We start from the raw sequence: 9103 nt of genomic DNA, 5'->3' as shown, positions 1-9103 counted from the left end.
AGATCTTCTTGGGTAGTAGGAAGAGACCAGTTAAGCTAGAAGAAGTGAAGCTAAAGTCATACTGAAGAGCCTTAGGGGTCAACAGGTGGCGGGGTAGTTGACAATGGATTCCCACATGGCTGACTACGATTAGCGTCTCAGACCTGGTGGCTTGAAAAATCACTCTGGGTGTGTGTCTCCCAAATCCTAGGAGGAGAATGGGGAAGGGACTGTGGGAGGTGACTTTTCTCCTCTCTGTCTCTCTCCCGTGAGCACATTTGCCCTATAGCAAAAATAAATAAATAATAAAATAAAGAGGGGAGGGCAAAATTTGAACAGCCTGTTCTAAATTTGATAGGCATTCCTAATGGTTTTAGAAAGAAAGAGAGCAAACTGGTGTCATCTCCAGAATAGGGTAGGTGTACTCAACAAATCCTGCTGCCTTTCTTTCTAGGTATGCAGCTAAATTGCATTTCTGAGTCTTCCCAGTTATGCAGACCATGTGACTGACTTCTGGCTAGTGGGATGGAATGTGAGTGGTGTAAACTACATCTGCTCTTAAATCCTCCTGCTTAATCCCCATGCTCTCTCTCCCCTTCTCTCTTGAGAAGATGCAGAAAATCTTGTGGAGAACCTTAAACCCCCCAGGAAGCCACTGGATGATCTCTCAATGACAGCATGGAAGGCTGCCCAAGGAACTCCTGACTGGACTATGACTGAGGGGATTTTTGTGGCTGCAGTTAGCTACCTCTGATAAGAGTTGATGACTCTTAACTCAAAACACTGCTCACTGCCTAGAAAGCCTTTGGCTGTACTCCACTGGTAAGACAGGACCAACTTGAATATCATGATGATGATGATGATGATGGCCCCAAATGAGTCCGTATCTGCTCTCCATTCTTGGGTTCATATACACTAGTGGCCACTTCCTATCTGACCTACTCCCTTGGTAAGATTCCTGTAGCCAGCTAGTTGTCCTCATTAGCCTCTTTCTGTAGAGCTGTAATTTTCATGTGGTGAAATTTAAAACCATACCTACCCAATAGCACAAGAAACGGCACACAGGTTTGTGAAAACATACTATACCCAGGAAGCTTAAAATATTTAGGTCTGAGTAGAAGTATATGCATGTACTGGTATTTTTTTGGTCTGTTTTTGTGTTTGTAATAGATGGCCAGTGGTTAGATCATTGAATTGAACTGAAAAGTTTTTGCTGATGGGTGCTGAAGTGGTAAGGAAGTACATCATTCTCTTCAAATCCCTGAAGCCCTTTTAGGTAAGTGATTCTGCTTGTACAAAGGGCAGAATCAGAACTAATGAGAATTTATTCCAAGAATCATTTGGTCTAAAATAAGGAAACTCTTTCCATAACTAAAACATGTCTGGTTGTTGAGGTGGTGCTTTCTGTTGTTCTGAAGGTGTTTGAAGCAGAAGTCTGCATATCTATTCTGGATATTTTAAGGCAGATTCAGATATCAGGCGACTTCCTAATCTATACTTCTAGCTTAGTCCTCTCATCTGAGCCCCCCTCCCTAAACCCACTAGTCTTCCTGAGCAGCTCCTCTTCAAAGATACTTCAAAGTATCTCAAAGATACTTCAAATTGAAAGCCTGGACTAAATCCACTTAACAAAAAGTCAGGACTTACAGGATGTGCTTGATACATTCCCATCCTCTCCATAGCCAGTCACGTCCACTTCTCTCTGTCTCCTCCAGCATGATATCTAAGTGATCATCCTCCTTATGGATGACCACAAAGTCTCTTCAGTTGTTTACTGAGTCCTCTCCTGCCCTGTCCCATACCTCTAAAATGCACAGGTCTTACACAAAACTAAGTGTGGGTGAGCCATTGCCCTTCCTTTGCTTAATGCTCTGCAGGGGCTTTCCTCTTATTCTTAGGATTAAAAAGAAAGCCCTTAATCTCTTGAAAAAACTTGACATATTTACTTATCTTGTACCCCTCATTTTCTTCTCTCTCAGCAGACTGGCCTTCTGTTTTCCCAACCTACAAGAACATTTGCACATGCTGTTCTCCATGGACAGGAGGCTCTTCTTTTACCTCTTGGCCTTTCTATCTCAGCTCACATTTCACTTCCTCAGACAATTCTTCCCAGATCTTCCTGATCAGGTTCATTCTGCAATACAGGTGTTTCCATAAACATTCCCTTACAGAACTGTCAGAACTGTACTCTCAAAAGTGTCGTGGGATTCTCAGATTAATGTGTGCTGCAGTAGATATAAACTCAGTGGCCTGCTTCTGAACTGCCAGCAGCTGGCCCCATGTTTGACAAAGAGTCGGCATAATAGGTCCTAGCCAACCAAAATGAATGAATCATTAAATGAAGGCACCTGGATTAGATGATTTGAATATTTCTAACTATGATTAGAATTTCATCTTCAGAAAAACCCACTTGGAGATTTTGTGAACTGAAGAAGACTGGATAGGACTGGAGATCTCAGGGATTAGGGAGTGAGAGGGTCAACAACAGTCATACGCTGGGGCTACATGAATGAGACTCGGTAGCAGTGCTAGGCACCGCCGTCAGATGCCTATTCGGGTCACATTTGAAATTTTCCACTGTGACCAAATAGATTTGGCTATGTGTGGATCTGTATTTTCTGTACGTCCCCCCACCATCTATAAATATTCATTTAGAGTCAAAAAGCCATTGTTCATCTCTCAGAATTGATAACGGAAAGATACAGTATTCAAATTCCAGGCCAAGTCGAAGTATCTCCTATAGACATCATTTGTACCTTTGTGATCAAATATAAATGTGTTCGCAATACAAATTTTCTCATGTTGTTCTCAAACATGAATATTTTGTCCTCAAACATGAGAGTTTATTCTTGAATATGAATTTTCTCAGGAAAAATTGGCCACAGAGGGTACTGAAAGGCAGTATGACATAAGGCACGGGCCTCGATGGAAATTCTGTACCAGCACAGGAGGTTTTTTCCTACCCTCCTCACAATGATTTAGCTATGAGTCTATCGTGTTTTTTTTTTTTCTCTTTTTAAGTTTCTTTCATGAGTTAGACAGAGAAAGAGAGGTAGAGAAAGAGACAGTACCCTCAGAAGGATCTTGATGCCGCTATTTATCCCCAAAGTTAGCCAGCTCAGTGTGGACATGCACGTGCCCAGGTGTTAACCAGGAACCTTTTCTTTCTTTTTTTTTTTTTTTAGAACTGTTTATTTTTATGTAATTCCATGTGTTATTATTATTACTATTTTTTAAAAAAGTTTGACCGGACAGAGACAGAGAGAGAAAGAAAAGGAAAGCAAGAAGCAAGCCACCAGATCTGGGACTCAAACTGCAATTGGCCTTGTGGGTATCTAGTACCCCCAACCCCACGCCACCAGCCAGCCCTAACCAGGAACCTTCTTATGTGGGTCAGCTTTGCAGAGCACCGTGTTATGGTGCTGTACCACTGTGTGGCCCCGTAAGGACTATCTTTCTGTTCAAATTTCTTATACAATCTTAAATTTAAAAAAATTTTTTTAAGTTCCCCAGTCAATTTAAGTTCTTTCGGGTAAAAATACCATTTATTTGGTACTATCTATAGACTAACTTGCTGAGCCTAGCTTAGCACATGGTAGACAATAAGAATAATAGCTAATATTCTTTTAAAAGAGGATTTTTTTTGGGGGGGGCAAGGGGAACAGAGTACTTTAGAAATCATACTGAAATAGTTCTAACTATAATTTCCACAATATGAATAACATTAACTGGTTCATAGTTATTCACAAGATTATAACTCCTAGATACCTTGAATTTCTTAGACAAATCTCTTGCTTAGCAGTAGATATTCAGTGTCTATTAAAGACAAACCTAAACTTGATATGGTATAATTCTCTAAATCACAGAAAAGTAGATGTTATTTTGCATTTTATAAGAGGATCTACTAAAGGACTTCACAAAAAAATAATCTGCCACAGTGTATTTAAGTTTAAATTTAGTTTTAAAACTTTACACATTTTGGTACTTATTTTTTTTCTCACAAAGCAAAGTGTACTAATACTCCACTGTTTAGTATCTCTTTAATTAATAGACTTCTTTAAGCTTGTTTTTACTATAAACACACACCAATTCTTAGAGCTTCTTCTATAATAGTTCTGTTTGTAATCATTAATTATTATAATTACCTCTATAAACATGTATTATGCTATGTATCTACTCTAATAGGGCCCTAATTAAAACCTACAAGAAAAAGTAATTTAAAACTTCGGTTTCTAGAATAAAAAGTAGAAGGGACCAAGCTTCTATAATGAGAAAAATCTTAGTAAAAGAAAACTACAAGCAGATATGCATGCCTTTTGAATTCTAAAAGGAGTTCTTTTAAGAGCTGATATCAATATGCATAATATAAGGTTAAAATCAAGATTAGATTAAAGTCATGCTCTAGGCATTTCATTTTCTTGAGTTTGCGGAAAATGAACTTGGTGTAGGTCAGAGATGTTACCATTAATTATTTTGCTATTTTACTAAGGGGTACATGCCTTTGTAGTTAGATTGTAAAACCTGAGGGTCTACTCTCTAATTGTCTTTTAGGAAAATAAACATTCATTTTTGTCTAAAGATACAATGTTCTAATTATTATAGTCATTTAAGTTTGCAGGGTTTTCAAAGCTTAACCAGAAAAACCCGATGGATTTTCAGCTCTCATCACTGAGGGGTCATGCTCAAGACGGACATTTATTATCTAACCATCACACTGGAATTAAACCTGGTACCCAGATCCAGACTTTGAAATCAGATTTTTATTTTATTAATAGCATGTAAAAAGTATAAAACTACAGGAAAGTCTGGCTTAGTATAACAATATCATTTTAGACAAGGTACTTAACCTCTCTGAGCCTCACCTTCCTGTAAGACAGATACCGGTAGTACTGAAGCCATGATGGTTTTTAGTTAGATGCTATGAACCAATGAAGCCATGGCCATTTTTTGGTTAATTTATATGAACCGGCATATGTAGCATGCTAAATGCTGTGCCTAGCAGGGAGTAAACACCTCATAAACATGCTATTAATACCTTTGTAGGGGCTCAGTAAACAATATCCCAAAGCACAGTGCTGTGACATGCTGAGCACTTGGAACTAAAGACATTGGAAGGCCTTGGCAATAGTCCAAGGACAAGTTCTATCATCTTTTGTTCCTGTCCCCTTCTCCCTTGAAATGAGGCACAGAAACCAGAATTCTTTCCCAAGCTGGGCCATAGAAACTAGAGCCCCTTGTCCCCAAAGCCAGCCATACAAACTGGAATTACTTTCTGAGCTTCCTCTGCCTGTCTGTAGAGAGGTGGCCATAAAGAAATTCTCTGACCTGGCCTGTCCTAAAGCTCCTAAAACCCTTGTTCCAGAGGGGTCCATGGAGGAAGGAATGCTGCACAGAGAGGCCCAGGAAAGTCTGGACAGGCCTTTCTGAGTTTTCCAACCTCAGTCTACTAACATTAGATAATACCCTTTTTGTACATTCTTCATCAAACCTAAACATGAAAAGCAAGTTTCCCCTTATCACTGGGTCTTCATTTCTGAAGGCTCCTGTATCATGTAAAACTTTGAACAAATGCATTTGGTATACTTTGCTCTTGTTACCCTTTTGTTATGAGCATTAGTTATGATCTTATGTGGAGGAAAACCTTTTCCACCCCATGCCTTTCACTTGGAGAGTATTTAACAATTTCTAAAGTCCCTTCCCACTCCTCTACTTCTTCATTCTGTCACTCTCAGTGGTGACTGGGTACTCTCAGTAGGCAATTGTTCTAAGATGAGGGAGACACGAGTATAGAGGAGGCAGCCACCTTCCTTGAAAACTCCCAGTATTGGGGCCGGCAGGTGGTGTAGTGGTTAGGGCACTAGACTCCCATATGGCTGACCATAGTTCGAGTCCTGGACCTTGTGGCTTGCTTTTTCACTTTCTCTCTCTCTGGGAAAAAAAAATTTTTTTTTTTTGGAGAGGTTCTTGCTATAGGGTGCGTGCGCTTGCCAGACAGAGAGACAGAGAGACAGAAAGCGAGAAATCACCCCCCAGGGGGGATGGTCACGCCGCAATCCCTTCTCCTCTATTCTCCTCTTGGGATCTTGGGCACGCACGCACACGCACCCAGCGTGAATTTAAGCCACCGGGTCTGGGACTAGAACCGCAGTTGACTACGTGGGAGTTCAGCGACATAGCCATTATGTTAACCACTGGTCCCTCTGGAAAAATTTTAAAAATAATAATAACAAATAAAATTAAATAAATAATTCTTTAAAAAAAAGTTCCCAGTCTCATGGGGAGATGGGTGTTAAAGCAAGTGATTCATTAATAACTTCATGACTATAACCATGATAAGAGCATGAAGAAAAAGCCCAAAGAGATATACCTATGTGTAACAGAGGCTTATAGTCTTTGGGGTGAGGGAAATAACATTCAACCTGAGACCCAAAGGATGAAGAATATCATGAGGCACACTCATTCTCTGCGTAATTTCTTTCTTTCTTTTCTTAAACAAGGCATGTGTGGAGAGATAGAGACAAAAAGCGAGAAATCATCCCCCAGGAGGATGGCCACACCACAATCCTTTCTCCTCCATTTTCCTCTCAGTATATTGGGCATTCACACACATGGGTCAGGTGTGAGTTTTAAGCCACCGGGTCTGGGACTTGAACTGTGGTCTACTATGTGGGAGTCCAGCAACATAACCCATTACACCAGCTGCTGGTCCCTCTCCATACAATTTCTAACCATCTTCTGATATTTTTATGTCATCTTCATGAAGAAGAAAACAAGGCTCACATGTGTACAGATCTGGGTACAGTCTGAACAGGGGCTCAGAACATGTGCCCCTGACAACTCTTTGGGCCTTTTTTTTCTTTTCTCTTTTTAAAAATTTTGCTAGAAGGCATGTGTGCTCACCAGAAATAGAGAAAAAAACTGAAGGAAAGTGAGAAAGCACCCAACCTGCCCCCATGAGGAATGGTCTCAAGGAAATTCTCTGTCCTCTGCCATTCTCCCCGCTTGGAATTTTGGCCACACACAAACATTCATCCAGCATACCTTCAAGCTACTGAGTCTAGGACGTGAACCATGCAGTTGGTCACATGGAATGCCTTAACCACCATAACACTGGCTGACCCTGTGTCTTCTTTTTTTTTATCACACAGGATGCTTTTGTCAGTGGGTCAGGAGGTCATCATAAGGGAGTCTTCTCATATCTGCTATTTATTTGCTATGTAATTGTGTAAAGCCACGTAACTAGAAACTTCTGTTTTGCTCTCTGAAAAATGGGTCTATTAGTAATTATGCAGATAAGCACCAAAACTTCATGAATATGATAATTCAGTGCATGTAATAAGGACAAGTGGGGCTTATGAGGAATCACACACAGAACACAATACTGTAATATCCTTTTTCAGAGAGAAGAAAACTGGGGAGAAGGGGAGCAGGGCTAACTGAAGGGGCTTCAGTCCCAGGTGGCAACACATACATGACAGGCAGATGTAAGGAGGATGCGGGGGAACTGTGGCTCATTTGAGAGCGAATGCCTAATGCAAAGTAGTGTAATTAAAATTGTTCTTTAGACCTGTAAAAGGATCGTCAGTCTATACACCCTGGAAGCATGATGAAAAGAAAAGCAGACAGCTGAACGACTAAAGCAGGAAAGGCTCTGGACGATTAAAATCAGTCTTCAACTTTTGAAAATAATTAAAACCAGTGCTTTGCCTTATCTCATTAATAAAAGTTTAAGACATTTTTGAAAGGCAATAAAATAATATTAAAAACTAAAATTAGAATATCTCTTTCTCCTCTGAACTAGAATAGTACCATAGACAATGTAAAGACATCATCTGTGTGTAAAGGTAGGATATGTTGACAAGATAAAAGGTAATAAAGCACAGGATATTACTTTTCTTCACAAACTCTTAATTTATTAAAAAGTCAGAATTAGCCAAGTTTTTGTTCTTTACTCTGCCTTTTTTTTTTTTTTTTTTCTTTTGGATTTTTGCCACTGGGCATGTATGATCACCAGAGGGAGACAGAGGAAAGCGTTCTCCTCCTGGAATTTTGGGCATGCATGTGCACACACTATGTACAATTTTAAAGCTGCCAGGTCTGAGACACTAACCATGTTGGTTGGGACTTTAACCATGGTTGTCCATGTGTGAATCCAGCACCTTAACCACCATGCCAGCTGCTGGCCCCATTCTTTACTCTTAATGAGCATAGAAACCATCCTCCCCCACTTTCTTTTAATTGCCAGAGGGTATGTGTGCTCATGATACCCAGAGACAGAGACAAAGAGGGAGCAAAAGAAGAAAGCACCTTCCTATGGGGTGTAGTCACTTCTCAATCCTATCTTCCATTTCTCTATTTTGTTGGGACTTTGTGTACGTACATACACACACAAAGACACACACACACACACACACAGACCTGGCATGTTTTTCAAGCCACTAGTGCCAGGATTCAAATCACAGTATGGCATGCGGCATCTAGCTCCCTTACCCCCTGGGCTCTGCAGTTAGGAAACAATTTTATTATTTCATGAAAATTTTGTGCTTTGAGTAATAAATACAGTTTATGTATAGGCCTTGACAGATATTTCCATCATTTCAGCTTGCAAATAGGACGGTTTTTTACAACACAAGAAGGCTTCCCAGGAAGATGATGCTTAAAACTAGCAGTGAGAAATTGTTTGAAGGAAGTCAGTAGTTAAGAATGCATCTCTGGGCAGCCAGTGGCATGGTGGTTAAGGTGGCTGGATCCCACAATGACCAGCTGCACAGTTTGAGTCGTGGACCTGGTGACTTGAAACACACACAGTGTGTGTGTGTGTGTGTGTGTGTGTGTGTGTGTGTGTACATGTCCAAACCCAGTGAGTGAAGACGCCCTATAGCAAACTTAAAAAAAGAAAAAAAAGAGAAAGAGACATTCTAACTTCTGAAACTGGTCAAAGTCCAGTTCTACTATTCACTAACTGCTTGACTTTCAAGCTTTGGTTTCCTCATTTATAAAATGGACCCCTACAGTTCCGAGGTTCACATTCTAGTGGGGTATATAGCATTAGCAAGCCAATAAACAAGAAAGATAACAGAGAGTGATAAAAGCTGAGCTGAAATAACAGGGTGATGTGGCAGAA

General features: G+C 40.2%; 1 protein-coding gene across 6 annotated transcripts in view; it reads right to left on the bottom strand.

Moving 5' to 3' along the window:
• CFAP20DC (CFAP20 domain containing) overlaps positions 1 to 9103 on the bottom strand; it is a 276467-nt gene that overhangs the window by 126439 nt on the left and 140925 nt on the right. Inside the window, exon 1 of one of the 6 annotated variants that reach the window (XM_027768543.1) lies at positions 2038 to 2093. The exons of the other annotated variants lie outside the window; for them this stretch is intronic. The gene's annotated coding sequence lies outside the window, so the exon portion shown is untranslated. Of the gene's footprint in view, positions 1 to 2037; positions 2094 to 9103 lie in introns of those variants that run through there. 6 annotated transcript variants of the gene reach the window in all.

This window comes from Tupaia chinensis, unplaced genomic scaffold, assembly GCF_000334495.1.
Source record: "Tupaia chinensis unplaced genomic scaffold, TupChi_1.0 Scaffold146828_1, whole genome shotgun sequence".
NCBI classification, from domain to species: domain Eukaryota; kingdom Metazoa; phylum Chordata; class Mammalia; order Scandentia; family Tupaiidae; genus Tupaia; species Tupaia belangeri.
The sequence above is the reverse complement of the archived record's forward strand: the minus strand, read 5'-3'. Positions and strand labels throughout refer to the sequence as shown.